Source organism: Corvus brachyrhynchos, unplaced genomic scaffold (assembly GCF_000691975.1).
Source record: "Corvus brachyrhynchos isolate BGI_N302 unplaced genomic scaffold, ASM69197v1 scaffold92, whole genome shotgun sequence".
Classification (NCBI taxonomy): domain Eukaryota; kingdom Metazoa; phylum Chordata; class Aves; order Passeriformes; family Corvidae; genus Corvus; species Corvus brachyrhynchos.
Window position 1 is genome coordinate 497,336 of NW_008236973.1, and position 15,142 is coordinate 512,477.

Here is a 15,142-nt window from a genome sequence, read left to right on the forward strand (position 1 = left end):
TTTATAGGGATACAGGGGATCAGCAAGGGGACCAATGGATTACAGAGGGTCTGGGATAGACCGATGGGTTACAGAATGATCTGCATAGGGTATCCCAAAGGATTGTGGGTCTACTTTTCCCCACCATGACTCAAAGTCCTTTCCAGGGAGTCCTGCTGGGCGATTGCGAAGTCTCTTATCTCAGCAGACATCCCTCCAGGGCAGTGGCTGGGCACATCCCACAGGTAGCCCCAGGGAATTAAAATTTCTCCAGACTTCTGTGAATGGGCAGGCTGAGGGCATTACATCACCTCAGTTCTATGTGTAAAAGGGCATTTTTCAGTTATTAGTTCAACGTCCAGTTCCACAAAGCTCTGACTTATTTGGTTGGCTTTTCTGTTTCTCTAAACACTCATGGGAATTTTGCCATTTAGACCATTGGTGGAAGACAAAATGCAACAGGCTGCCAAATGTGATCAAGTAAAGCAAACTTCAAGTATTTTTAGAATGTGTGTACTTTAATGTGAATTGTGTAGCTTGCATAGGTTTGGGGGGTGTGTTAAGTCTGGTAATGTGAAACCTAATTGGTAGTGTGGGTCTTTTTCCCATTTAGTGCTATTAAACTATCAGGAAAGCTGGGAAGAGTATTTTTCCTGGCTCTGTCACTGAACTCAGCAGTAGCATTCTCTTCAGTGTATAGGCAGAGTAAAATTGTATTCATATTATTGGATTATAGATTACAGTGTTTCAATTTTAGAACAAATTTAAAGTTCCTCTGCTGTTAACAATAGCAATTACAGCATAAAAGTGGTGTAAAACTATTAAAATTTAAATGATTGTGATAAACAGGGATTACAGTCATTTACAGTCATTTAACACATCAGGAGCAAGAAGCCTGCCAGATATATGCCAAAAGACAGCAAGATTAAGCCAGAAAGGTTAAATTATATTCTTGTCAGTTAAATTGATAACCACAGATGAACAGGACCAGATGGTAATTACTCAGAACTCCACAGTGGTATTACCAGCTCCACACCAAAATGTCGTGCCTGCATCTGAAAGTAGGCTTGATACCCAAGCACAGGAAATTGTACAAATGTGAGGTGTATTTCTAAGGGGGTCTTGGAGACATATAGGGAGCAGTGGGGCAAGTAAGTCTGACATCTGTGCTAGTTAAACTGAGAGGAACAGCAGGGCTCGTGATAAATAAGAGGTACAGAAGGTTTTGTGTGTTCTTTGACAGTGTCTACAAAGATGTCATGGATGGTCCTCCAGTTTACAGCGTCCAGGGCTTTCCACAGGCTTTTCATAGGTCACTCACTAAAGATCCTTACAGAAATTGAGTTTTGTTGGGAGAAGGTGTTTTATCTTTTGTTTTAATAATTTGACAGCTAGGAGGCAATAAATGGTCAGGTTTCCAATGACCCAGGAGGAACTGTGCTGCTGAGTGTATTCCTAAAAGCTAGTGGAAAATAATGTGGTGACAATAATGTAGAATTATTCAAGACAGTGAAAAGCAAAATAAGCTGCAGAGTTCCAGAAGGATCTCTGGCATGTTATGAGAGGTGATAATGTGATAAATGAAATTCAGTGCTGACAAGTACCACATAATACACAGTCTCTAACTCAGTACCACCTAGGAAAGAGATTATAATGGCACCAGAGGCAGCTATATACCACAGCTATATACCTCTAAAACCACATCAGTAATCAAAAACACAAAGGGATTGTTGCATTTTTATAAGGAAATGGGAAAAAAACCAACCAACCAACCAACTAACCAACCAAACAAAACCAGTGAAAATGGAACACTGTTTTTTCTAGTATAGGAATTCAGACATTGTCTCCTATTTTCAGTGTGCCATGAATCTTTAATTAAAACATTCATGGTCTTGGAGCTTCTGCAGGATTTGTGGGAGGGCCTGGGTGACCTGGTGAATGACTGATGAAAAATGGCAGGCTCACACTTCTAGAGCAGATTCTCCTCATTCTTATTGCTGGAGACATCTGTCAGCAACCAGCTAAGTGTCTACAGCATGGTCTTGGCATGGTCTGCTGAAGTATAAAGAACTGCAAGGTGAATTTATTCCAGGTTGGCATCCCTGACAGGGAAACACCAGTGAAATATGTCACAGGAATTAAGGGATATTTCTCTAGGAAGATGACACAGCCGACAGCTCAGCTGAGGTGCCTTTATAACAAAGCAGGCAGCATGGAAAACAGATGGGAGGAGTTGGAAGCCACTGTGCTGCTGGAAATCTGTGACCTAGTTGCCACTACTGGAACTTGGTGGGATGAATCCCATGACTGGAGTACAACTGTTGATGGATACAGGCTGTTCAGAAGGCACAGGGGAGAAAGGAGAGATGGGGGGCCTGCCCTCTGCACCAAGAGCTGCACTGTGTGAAGAGTTGTCTCTGAAGAACAGCCATGAGCAGGTCAAAAGCCTGGGATGAGAACCAGAGACCAAGGCAGCAAAGAGGAAGTCGTGTTGGTGCCTACAGGCCCCAGATTAAGGGGAGCTATTGATGAATCCTTCTTGCTCCAGCTACAGGAGGCACTGTGCTCACAGGGGAGACTTGAATCACCCTGAAATCTGCTGGGAAAGTTGCACGGTGGCTCTAGGCAATCCAGGAGACTCCTGGAATGCATGCAGGATAACTTCCTGACACAGCCCTACCAGAGGGGATGTAATACTGGACCTGATGGTCACCCACACAAGCAGGCTATTCTGGGATGTCGATCACTGCAGCCCAGGCTGCCTCCAATACTATGTGCTGGTGGAGTTTGCGGTCCTAAGAGATATGGGTCAAGTGAGGAATAAAGTTAGGCCCCTGAACTTTAAGAAAGCAAACTTCAGGAAAGCCAACTTTCAGCTCTCCAAGGAGGTAGTAAATAGGACCTTCTGTGAAAGTGTCCTCAGGAACAAGGAAGCAGTACAGACCTGGTAGATCTTTAGGGACACTTTCCACAGAGTGCAAGTGATTGTGCTTCCCAGGAGCAATCAATCAGGCAAAGAAGGCAAGAGACTAGCATAGCTGAGTTGGGACATGCTGGTTAAACTAAAGGGCAAGAAGGAAATGCATGGGCAGTGGAATCAAGGGTAGGTGTCCTGGGAAGAGCATAGGGGCACAGTCTGTCAGTGTAGGGGTGTGGTGAGGAAGGCTGAGGCAAAGCTGGAGCCCAGCTTGGCAAGGGATGCAAAGAACAAGAAGGGGCCCTACAGATATCTCAGCCAGAAAAGGAAAAAAGAAACTGTACCACTCATGACAAGCAAGGCTGACACACTGGTAAGAGCAGCTGAAGAGAAGGCTCAGGTGCTCAACAATGTTTCTGCCTCAGTCGTCACTGACAGCCTCTCTTCCCACACCTCTTGAGTGAGTGGACCACAAGACAGGAGCTAGGGAGCAATGTGCTTCCCACTGTTAGCGAAGATCAGGTTCATGACCACATGAGGAATCTGATTGTCCGGGAGTCTGTGGGATCCTAGGAGATGCATCCCAGAGTCCTGATGGAATTGGCTGATGTAGTTGCCAAGCCACTCCCCATGATACTTGAAAAGTCAGGTGAAGTTCCAGGTGACTGGAAAAAGGGATACAAAGTATCCATCTTTAAAAAGGGTAGAAAGGAGGACCCCGGGGAACTACCAACCTCTCAGCATCGCCTCTGTGCCTGGGAAAATCATGGAGCAGATCCCTCCTAGAAGCTGTGCTAAGGAACATGGAGAACAGGGAGGTGACTGGAGACAGCCAGCACAGCTTCACCAAGGGCAAGTCCTGCCTGATCAACCCAGTGCCCTTCTATGATGGAGTGACTACATCAGTGGATAAGGGAAGGGCAACGGATGTCATTTATCTGGACTATGGTAAAACCTCTGACAGGGTCCCCAGTAACAACCTTTTCTGAATTGGAGAGAGGTGGATTTTTTGGGTGAATTTTTCTGTGGCTGAGGAATTGGTTGGATGGTCACATGCAGAGAGTAATGGTCAATGGCTCAAAGTTCAGATGGAGATTGGTGACAAGTGGAGTCCCTCAGGGGTCTGTACTGGGACCAGTGTTATTTAATGTCTTCATTAATGACATAGACAAAGGGACTGAGTACACCCTCAGGAAATTTGCAGATGTCACCAAACTGAGTGGTGCTGTTGACACACTTGAAGGACAGGATGCCATCCAGAGGGACCTGGACAAGCTCGAGAAGTGGGCCCATGGGAATCTCATGAGGTTTAACAAGACCAAATGCAAGGTGCTGCACCTGTGTCGAGGCAACCCCTGTTGCCAATACATGCTGGGGGATGGACAGATCCCCATCTATGGAAACATTCAAGGTCAGGTTGGATGGGGCTCTGAGCAACCTGATCTAGTTCAGGATGACCCTGCTCATTGCAAGAGGGATTGCACTAGATGACCTTTAAAGGTCATCCCTTCCAACCCAAAGCATTCTATGATCTTCAGTGTTCGGCATTTTTTTTCCAATTCATTATGGCTGTGGAATGAATTCTCAGCTTAAGGTCACTAATACCCAAAGTTAATTCTGGTGGCCTTCCTGAATAAGGGCAGTGAAAGGTGTAGGATAACACTGAATATGAACCTCAAACCAAACACACTGTTTTCATTATTTTTAAAATAAGAAATCCATTTTCCTTGGTAGATACCTTCTTTTGCTTGCCTGGGTCAGGGATGGTGACTCAACCACTTCACTGGGCAGCCTGTCTCAGTGCTTGACAAAAACTTTATTTTTTTTCTTTAGTTGATTCAATGTTTCATGTTAATCAGGCTTAGCCTTATTTGCACATACAATGAGATGACACACATCTCAAAGAGGGGAGTAAAGCTGAGTGTTGCTAGGCAAGTAACCTGGATCAAGTTGCCCAGAGAAGTTGTGGATGTCCCCTCCCCCCACCCCGGAGGTGTTCAATGCCAGGCTGGATGTGGCTCTGAGCAACATGGTCTAGTGGAAGGTGTCCCTGCCCATGGTAAAGGGGTGGGAACTAGATGATCTTTGGGTCCCTTCCAACCCAAACCATTCTGTGATTCTACGTAATTATTTTAAATTGTGCTGACACAAAGGGGATTTTCATGTTCAGGAGCATGGAAGAGTGAAGAAATGCTCCAAGATTTTATGCTGAGAAGAGGGACACCGGGCTGTGCCCACCTTGTCACCAGCTCCTGACTGCTGTTAGCTGTGTATTGTGCATTTAATGCCTGCTCTGTCCTTCCCTGGCAGTGCAAGCACTGCAGCTCATTAGCAAAGCTGTTGAGGAAACCAGTGCTACATGACTTGGATTTATTGCAAGAGCCAAGATGGTGAGGAATGGGACTCTAAACTGAGGATTTATTTCCATAATCTAACCTTCCTCTGTAACTTATGCTGCTCTGGATTAGCCTAAAGAGCCTCATTCATGTGATGATAGATGTGTTCTGTACCTTCTGTGCCTGTCTATGTTGTCTATTGAACCAAGAGCTCTTCCTGTCTTGCAAGAAAAACAAGGGGACAGGTGAGTCAAAATTTTTTGGCAGTCTGAGTAGGACCTTCCTTCACTTTTCTTTAAGTGAAGAGCCCTGGAGTATTGTTTCAGTGCACACTCTAATACCAGAATTAACCGGTTGGTTTTTTGGTTTTTTTTAAACTAGTAATTTCCTTTTTGAGTTTTTTGTCCAGCTTCCCTAAGTGTCTGTTACTATAGTAAAGACCATTTAGATGCCACACACTTGCACAGGGAGGTTGGCTAGAGAGGTACAGCTGCAGAGGGAAGGCAGGGAAGGAACAGAGGCACAACCTCTGGCACTGCTGCATGTGAAAAATGCATTTGACTGTGTGAAGTCGTGGGCAAATCAGATCCTTTGCCCTCATTTTCACATCTTGACAGCAGAGGCAATATAACTTGTCCATGGATTTTTTTTTTTTTTTTGACACAGATTAATTCCTGTTTAATAAAGTCACACACTTCAGCTTCCCTCAGCAGTGAGTTTTGAGGATATATTCAAACCTTCTCTAGTTAATTTTTCAAAATCTGAAGCTGTTTGCCTTATTATTTTAGTTTGAATTTTGTCATTAATCTCAGTTCTCCTCTGTTTTAAACAGGGACAGATTTTTCACCTCTTTCTCATCTACTTATTCATCCCACCTGTTTGGAGAGCTGCTGCTCCCTGCAGAGAGAAGTCACTAAAGCTGAACTTTCATCTGAACTCTCTCAAAGCTCTTCACTGAGGAGCCCCCTGCCTTGCCATGGGGTGTTCTCTTACCTCCTGTGGTCCCTCTACCATTTCTCTGCTGCTTGTCTAGAGAAGGACTCAATGCCATCTGCTATTTTTTCCTAATGGCAAGGAAAGATCTTGAACTAATTCCATGTAGCTTTTTATAGAGCTAAGATTGTGATGGTCTTAATATGCTGAACTGGAAGTTTAGCAGCAGGGGCTGCCCTTACTCAATCTGTTTGGGGCTGGTTACCATATACACAAACAAGGGACCAACTGAAGCTGGCTGTGTCAAGGATGAACACCCCACTCTCAGGGCTACAGGCTTTGGTTGATTACAGTTACCACCATTAACACTGACAGAGCTATAATTTAACAGCTTACTTTTTTGTTTTTGTTGGGTTGTTTGATTTTTTGTTTTGTTGGGTTTTGGTTGGTTTTGTTTTGGGGTTTTTTTGTAGGATATATAATTATCCCCTGTTGTAATAATATTTGCCAAGCAACAAATTCTTCAAGTTCTTATTCAGGTAAAGCTGCTGAAGCCAATGAGGGTTTTGTTGTGGTGAGGGTTGATTAAATGGCTGAATAGCAAGAATGAAGGTTCTGATTAATGGTATCCCACTGAAAAGTCTCCTTGCTTCTCTTCCCCTTGTGAGAAATGTGGTGTTTCTCTAGAAGGAAAGTAAGAGTGTATTTAAAGTCATTTCAAATGAATGACTAGTGAGTAGCTCAAGCAATATTATAATGAAGAAATTTGTTTTGCAGCAGGAATAAGTATTCAGAAATCAGTCTTTGCAGACTAATACTAGAAGTATTTAAAAAATATTAGATGGAAGAGTCTATTGACTTAGAATCCTGGAATCATTAAGGCTGGAAAGGACCTCTAAGATCGAGTCCAACTGTTAACCCAGCACTGCCAAGCCCACCTGTGATTTTTAACAAACCTGGACTTGTATGAGCTTCACTATACAGATGCAGAATACAAATACAGTCTGTTTCCTTAACTATTGTGTGTGCAAATCAAAAAATCTAATGCAAATCAAAGCAGGTCTGTGCCTCAATTAGTCCTCAAACTCTTGATGACATTATTGAAACCATAGTGGAAATGTCAGATGGTTACCATAAAGTTCTGTGTCACTGGAGAGGGGGCTTTTTTGCCTTGGACTGCAAAAAACATATATTTCGTATTTTTTCCCAAGTTTATCTTTAAGAGGGCTCTTCTACATTTGGCATTGTGCTTTTTTAAAAGTTTTTTCTTGCCTCTCCCTTTCTCCATTTATAGAATGAGTTTGGGTGCGAAAGGGATAGTTCTGAAACCTCCAGTTTCACTTGGATTTAATCAAGATCTGTGTGCTGCAGCGTCATATGTCTGAAAACTCAGCAGGTTTGTCCAAGAAAGAACTGCAGAATTTAATCCTGAGTCACGAATAATATTTATTTTTAAAAAATCTAATGAGCTCCAGTGTCTATCATCACATTTTTTAGCTGCTGGCTGGAGCTATAAATGGGCTAATAAATTCAGTACAGCCTTATCTGCTGTGTCTTGCTGTGCACCTGCTTCACAGGAAAACCTGTGCTGTCCATCTCTTAGGTAGGAATAGGATGCTGATTTTGGCTCTACAGAAGTTTAAAAGGATTGCAATCTGGATGTTTAACAAACATCTTCAGTCAGAAGTGATCATTAAGTCCTTCCTAGCTCACTGAAGAGGGAACTGCTGGCAGTGTACCCGTCATGATTTCTTTAGGACATCAGAATTAGTTTCTGGTTTTAGTCTGCAGAAGCACAAATTAGAGACATAAATCAAGGTCTGACTGCTTGAAGGGAGAGATTTGGATTTTTTTTATTTTATTAGAAAGACAGCTGAATCTTAGCTTATTTCCTCAGCTTCACCTACCTTATCAGTGCGTTTTGTGAAGGTGAGAGGCCAGAAGGCCCAGGACTCAGTGCCAGGGAGGAAGTCAGCCCTGGCAAACCTTTTGTTGTGCCACTGCCTCTGCAATCATGCAGTGTGCCTGCAGTATGTTAGGAATGGCCCAGAAAAAGCAGAATTACGTTATCTGGAAAGTACCAGTAACACTTAAGGCTATGGAAGATTTGTCTGGCAGCTTTTGTAAGGCTATTCAGAAAAGATATTTTGGGATAGCTATTACATCAAGGTTAAAATGATTCCCTGCCAGCACCACCAAAAAGATGAGGGGTTACTTTATACATTTCATGCCAGTGATGGGCCCCACAAATACTTTGTTGGCCTCCTCCCCTCCCAGGATGTGGTTCCAGGCCTCCATTTTCAAGCCAATTGGTCAAAACCACAATTGTTTTAAAAGCTCTTCGAGGACTGCAATTGCAGCATTGCAGCACAGACAGAAGCTCAGAGGAGGAGTAGCTATACAGTGTAGGGATTATCTTCAAGTGAAATGTATGCCATGAGTAACTAGATCGTGCCACCGAGCACAGGCTAATCAGCAATCCTGGACAACTACATCTGGTGTTCCAAACCTGGTTTTGTGTCCCTTGCTCATCCTCTTCTCCATCCCAGAGCTCCAGCCTTCCTGCCTGCAAGCTTGCTGTCACCAGCAGGTGCTCTGCCTTTCTGCTCCTGTGTCCTTGGGTGGTAAGGAGTGATGCTCACACCTGTCTGAGTGTTCATGACCTGCTCTGGTGTCACTGCTCTGTGTGAAGCCTCTCTGCAGGGAAATTATTACTCACGTATCTCCAAACTGTGCTGTTGTGTGGATACTTTTACCTTGTTTCTCTTTCTGCTCAAACACTGAAATGTACTGCTCAGATTGCAAGGAGCTCTCTCCAGCTGTTTCAAATGGAAATAGCTATTATGGATGTTATGCAGTAAATGATTTCCTAGGCAGTTATCCATGCATGAGTTATGAAATTCAACTAGAAGAATAACTTTGGTTTTAATTATTGCTTCTGCAATGCGGCTCTTCTAAAGAATGTTGTTAGGGGTAGTGCCATGTGAGCTGCCAAAGCTCCTCTGCTCCTGATGTGGCTTCCCCCTGCACGTGTTTCGGGAGGCAGTGATCAGCCTGGGGTGCCTCCCTCCGCATTGCTGATGGATGTGGTTCTCTCCCAGCTGTTGGTCCTCCTGCTGTGCACTCACAGATGTATCTGTTGCAAAGGCACTTGTGATGGGGTTTCTCAGTCCTTGCTGACCAGGTTCTGCAATGTCACACAGGCACTGGGGAGGATGTGAGCACAGTAATGTGCTCTCAGATAACAAGTTTGCCCAAACCTTTTTAAGTTTGGGTGTCATCTTTGCTCTCCTGTATCACTCCTGTGCTTGTGTCAAACTGACAATGGAAACCTTTCAGCACCTCGGCGGGGAGGTTTCATTTATCCCCACTACTCCTCCCCTGGCATAAAACAGCAACATGGGATTACAGGTTTATTGGAAGGGAGTTTGTTATCCTTAAACCTGATCACTGAGGTAAAAAAAGAGATGGCACCTACATGAACTGCAGTCTCACAACTGAAAAACATGCTCATCAGCAGGAGTACACAGACACAATTCTCTACGTCCATCCAGCAAATCTCTTTGCAAAGTCAGAGAAGATACTGTAAACAATTAAATATGTCAAGACCTTCACTTTCTCCTCATTAGCCTGGGATTGATCCCCATTAATTTTTTTAGTTTATTCCCTCCTGTCACAGCTCACTACAGGTCAAGATTTCTCTTGTTATCCCTACCCCTTTACTACAGTGCACAGAGGGTAATGTTTGTTCTCATCCGAAGAGGCTGTCAGACAAAGCCAAGGACGAATTTTATCTGAATTATTCAGACTCTCAGTACACATCCTGCCACTCTGCAAAGTCTATGCTGATGCCAAAAAAGAATTTCAAACCACTGAATATTGAAATAAAATTCACAAATCTCTCCTGAGGACTAGGTTGGCAAAAAAAAAAAAAAAAAACCAATAACCTGACAGAGAGGCTCTAATTAATAAAAAAGTACTGGGGTATTTCTGAGGGTGCTGTTAGTGACAGAGGGCACAGCTCATATTGCTTAGACAGAACCACCAGGTCAGAAAACCGTAGGATAAAAAATGGGAATCTCAGCATCCGCCTCCAATATGCTTTTTGCGCTGGAAAACAGAATGCAGTGCAAAATAAGCACAGAGTGAATCAGTGCTGCCTGTGTGAGCCAGTGGTGAACCCACAGCAGACATGATAAAAGTCTTGTGAATAATATCAGCACAGACCTTGGCTCTCCCCTCCCAGGGACATCAGAGTGTTCCTGGCAGTGAACACACTGACAGCACTCTTACAGCCATGTAAGGACATGGGTGGCTTTAATATATACAAATACAGATAATTTACAAATAAATACAGATGCCTAAAGCCGTCTGAAACACCTCAGCAAGTCTGCAATAATTGCATGGGTTTGACAGAGAAGACACAGCACTGCTGGGAGACCCTCACCCTCCTGCAGCAGCAGCCACAAGTCCAGGTAGGGTACCCATGTTTAGGGCATTTGGAACAAGAGATTCAATACGAGTTGATAGCATCTAAATTCAGGCATCAGTGTGGGAGTTCAGTTCACTCTAGTGCATGGAGATATATTCTGTATAATCGATGAATCTAGAAATAATTAATCTCTAAAACCAGGATTCAGTAGCCTTAAAGCAGGTGCCTAAAGCTATTTTGGGTGTTGTGGAGTATCCCCGTTGGCATCCAGTTGCTTCACCAAAAAGAATGTGGGCTTTCTCCATCTTGCATCACGTCTACCAGCCCCGTGCAGATGTCTCATCTGCCCTGAGTATCAAATGGCAGGAGGAGCCAACATTAAAGAGCTGAAGCCCATCTGTGCTGGTGAGGCATTATCCTCCAGGCTCCCTTGACTGCATCAAACAGATCTCTGCTGATTAAAGAAGGAGCCAAGATACTAAATTTTAAGATAAGGTATAAGCCTGACCCCCCAAAATAAAGCTATCTCACTGGAAAAATAACAAGATTTAGGAACTGAAAGCCCCTTTTAACCCACAACTAGATGATTTATGGGTGCAACTATCTCTATTCCATCCTTCTCTTACCTCCCCAAATGGCGATCCAGCTTACAGGGTGATGATTATTTTTAAGTGAGTTTTTCATAGTCCCTCTTGTTGTAACTGCACCCCTGGTGTGAAAGAGGCTTCTGAATCGCCTGTCACCTAGACAAGGACGCCACAAATGTGTTCAGTGTAGGGATTCAGAAGCAAAGTATGACAGGAGGCAAGAAGTAAACTTAAAATTAAGTCTTCTTCTTACAAGGTGAAAGAGATGGAAAAGTGTCTCCTTGGGAAATTCACCAGTCCTTGTGCTCAGACAAAAACATTTGGATTTGACTAATTGCATCTATGGGCAGCATCTGGTGAGATGGAAATTTTACCATGAAAATGGAGCTACAGGGGAGATGTAGCCAGAGACAAACAACAGCTTGGGGTAGGAGTTCACAAGATAGACATTTTGGACTTAACTGCCCAAGAGGCTTATGATTGCCATTTATGACCTAGACTTTTTTTCTGTCTGTGTCAACACTTGAGAGAAGTAACAGGTAAAATGGGACTGTATGTAAAAAAGTATGTCCCCTAATCAGTAAGTTGAAAAGCATTCTCTTTCCAACAGGAAAACATTCTCTTTCCCCCCATCTCCTCTTCTTGGAGGTGATACCTAAGTAAAGTTAGAAAGGTTTAACAGCTACAGAAAAATCAGAATAATTAAGATTTGTTTCAGTTTTGGTTACTAGCTAGTAGCTGTACTTGTCATCCATCTACTAGTCTAACCATCATCTAACTCCTAGAAATTTCAGAAAATTGGGTTGCAATTGCATGTGCAAGGCCATTCTTCCAGTCCAAGGAAGGAGCAACTACACCTGAGCCATTCCTGGCAGACATTTATCTAACCTGCCAAGAGGTGCAGTCTTCATTTTACGGAGGTCTGTGAGGAGCAGAGGGTCACAGGTGCTGGGTGCAAGGGTGAAAGCAGGTTTGAACAGTTTGCTTTTGTGCAGCCTCTGGCTGAAGCTGCAAATCAGACGATTGCACAGGTGTAGCACAAACATTAGGGACACTCCAAATCCCATTAAACCCAATAAGATTAAATTGAAAAATATATGCAAGCACACTGCTGAATGACAACCACAAATGTGTTTGAGCATGAGGTGGCATTACTTGACACCTTTCCATATCCTTGGTGCCTCACTAGACTGAGACTTACATGGCAAGAAGTTGCTCCAACCCCTTATGAGCCCGCAAGTTCCACAGCTGAGTGTCCTCTAAGTTAAACGGTGCTTCTTAGCAAGATTAAAGGGCAAATCCTCATTTAAAGAGAAAAAATAGCATAGGTAGGCAGGCACCCTACTCCCACCCCCACGACATTTCAAAACATTTGTAAACTGAAAGGTGTGAGTGTGTGACACTTGGTGGGCACAGATATTGCAGCCGTCTATGCTGAAGGAGGACCACATGGAAGAGAACTGCTTTGGCATGTTGTTTTTTCCAAACTGTATCACTGTGAAGTCCGGATAAGAATGTACTTACTCCTCAAAACTGGAATGAGAGCCTGCAAACAGAGCTATATCCAGCAAAGTTTTATAGACTCAGAATTATCTCCAGCATCTGTGCAGGAAACATGAGAAAGGACATTCATGCAGTGATTTAAGATGTTGCTAATGAGGATAAGGTTGCCTCTACCAACTCTTGTCAGCTTCCCCATGCAGATTCAAGCTATTCCATCATTTCAAGCCCTTCTCTTGAACACCAAACTGCTACAGGCTCTCTTCTAAAGGCTACAACCAAACGGGTCTCATGAGCTCCGATACACCTGTGCAAGCAGGAAGATTTGTCTAAGAGCATTCTCTGTGGCCACTTTTCTTCTGCAGAAAGCCATGTCACTGGTTTGTGTGTGGTCTGACTAGCAGAACATTTCTCTGCTGCTTGACTGATGGGAGAATTCAGGACCAGATAGTCATTACCTTAGTTCTTGGTGACAAAATGTATCTTCCTAAAAGCAATGCTGCTGGCATGACTATCTTGAGCCTTGTAGCACAGCTTCTTCAAGTCAGCTGCTACCTAGGACCAGCAATAGCCAAAGCAGTATAAAATCCCTCTAAAAGAATAGCACTTTAAATTTTTAAATGATTATTTTTTTATGACAAAACAAATATCCCTCAGTTGAAGGGGACAATTTCTACAAACACACTTCTTATCTTGCAGTGTTTTAAAGGTTTTCTTCTGCACTTCTAGCTTAACATCTAGCTATGCTGCTCTGAATAGAAGAAGCTCCTTTAATAAGGATCTTTGATTTGTTGGTTCTAAAGTACAACTCCAAAACCACCAAAATTCTTATCTGCTACTTTAGAAATATGTTATAAACAACAGAGGCAAAACCTGCATACAGCTAAGCTTGTGGGGTGTAATATTTATCTTATCATTTAAATTCAGCAGTGAGTAATGGTGCCATATTACTTAGGAGAATGCTTTGCCAGTGTTTGCTAATCACTCTTCCTAAATGTAACAGACATCCATGGTCCAACAGATACGTATGGTCCAACAAATTGTAAGTCAATCTTCAGGTTCAGTGAAAGGCAATATCCTGATAGAAAAATGACTTTGGCTGTTTGTGATCAGCAACTTGAGTTACAGTCTCGGTACTCTCAGCACCACACTGTTTCATTTAAGAAACATGACCACATATTTTTAAAGTGAGGACTGGTTTTTTATTTCGTTGCAGAAGCCAAGTTAAAAATCATAAAGATAGCAAGAGAGCAACAGCCTGCCTCATCCAGAGGAGGAAAAATCAATAAGTAGCTGTTAAGTGTAAGAAGGATATAATTATATTCAGTATATGTATAATGGTTTCTGTATAATACCAATTACAGCATCGGGCTGATGGTTGTTTAATAAGAGACTTCTGTACTTAACTCCATTGCTCTGATCTCTGGATACAAATGTGATATTCATTTTTTCCATTGTGAGTATAATTTATCAGAAACATTGAAATGCCTGGTGTTTCCTGTCCCTGGAAACTTCCCTTCCCTATACTTAGGGCTCTGAAGCACTGCTGAAAGGTGAGACAGAAGTGAAGAAAAGTCCAGGGGTTGTCTCAATTGGTGTCACCCCTGGTGACAGGAAGGAAGAGGTGGTGCCCTGCAGGGCCCTTGCTGCCAGAGCTGACTTGGCCGAGCACCTGGAGTTAACCCAAATAGTGCCCAGCATGTGCAGGGAGAACCTGCTCCAGTGTTTGATCCAATGACAACTACAATGACAGTAGTTGAACACAAAGCAAGAGGCTTTTGGCAGAACCAAAATAACTCAGGAAAAAGCATTTAGGAAATCCTTCATCCCTCACCCCTCGGCAGACAAGGCAGTGCTGGGTTGGAGCCAGCTAAGACACACCTCATGGCATATGTCAGGTGAGAGCACAGAATGGGAGAGATAAGCTTTCCTCATCCCAGTCTCCCACCATGCCACCCAGAGCCAGACAGGTTATTTCTGACCTGCTGTCTTCAGGGACTAATTAGCTCAGGCTTAGTTTCAAGTGAGCCATGAGACCCTCTTGAGTCAAGCATCAAAATTCCAATCACTTGATCCTAGGCCTGACCTACTCAGCTCTCTGTGAGGCAGGAGGGGACAGCCTGAATGGGCACCTGGGATGGTTCCCACTGGCTCAAGGGTTTTTCCACAATAGGGAGCCATCAGCAATCCAGGTCTTGGGGAGCTTGGCAGAGTAGCACCCACCTGTTCACCCACCTCCACATCAAAAATTGGATGCCCTTGGTGCTCCCACCACTGCAAGCAGGAATTTTGCTCCCCACAGCTGTGCCTGTCTCCCCAGCCACCTCCCAGCCTTTCCATGGCCCTGACACTCACTGGCTGTGACATCACTGAGCTTGGTAACCCTCTCCCCACAGGAGAGGGGACTTCTCCTCTTGGAGAGGGTTTGTGTGTGCCACAGTGGCTGACCAGCACCCAA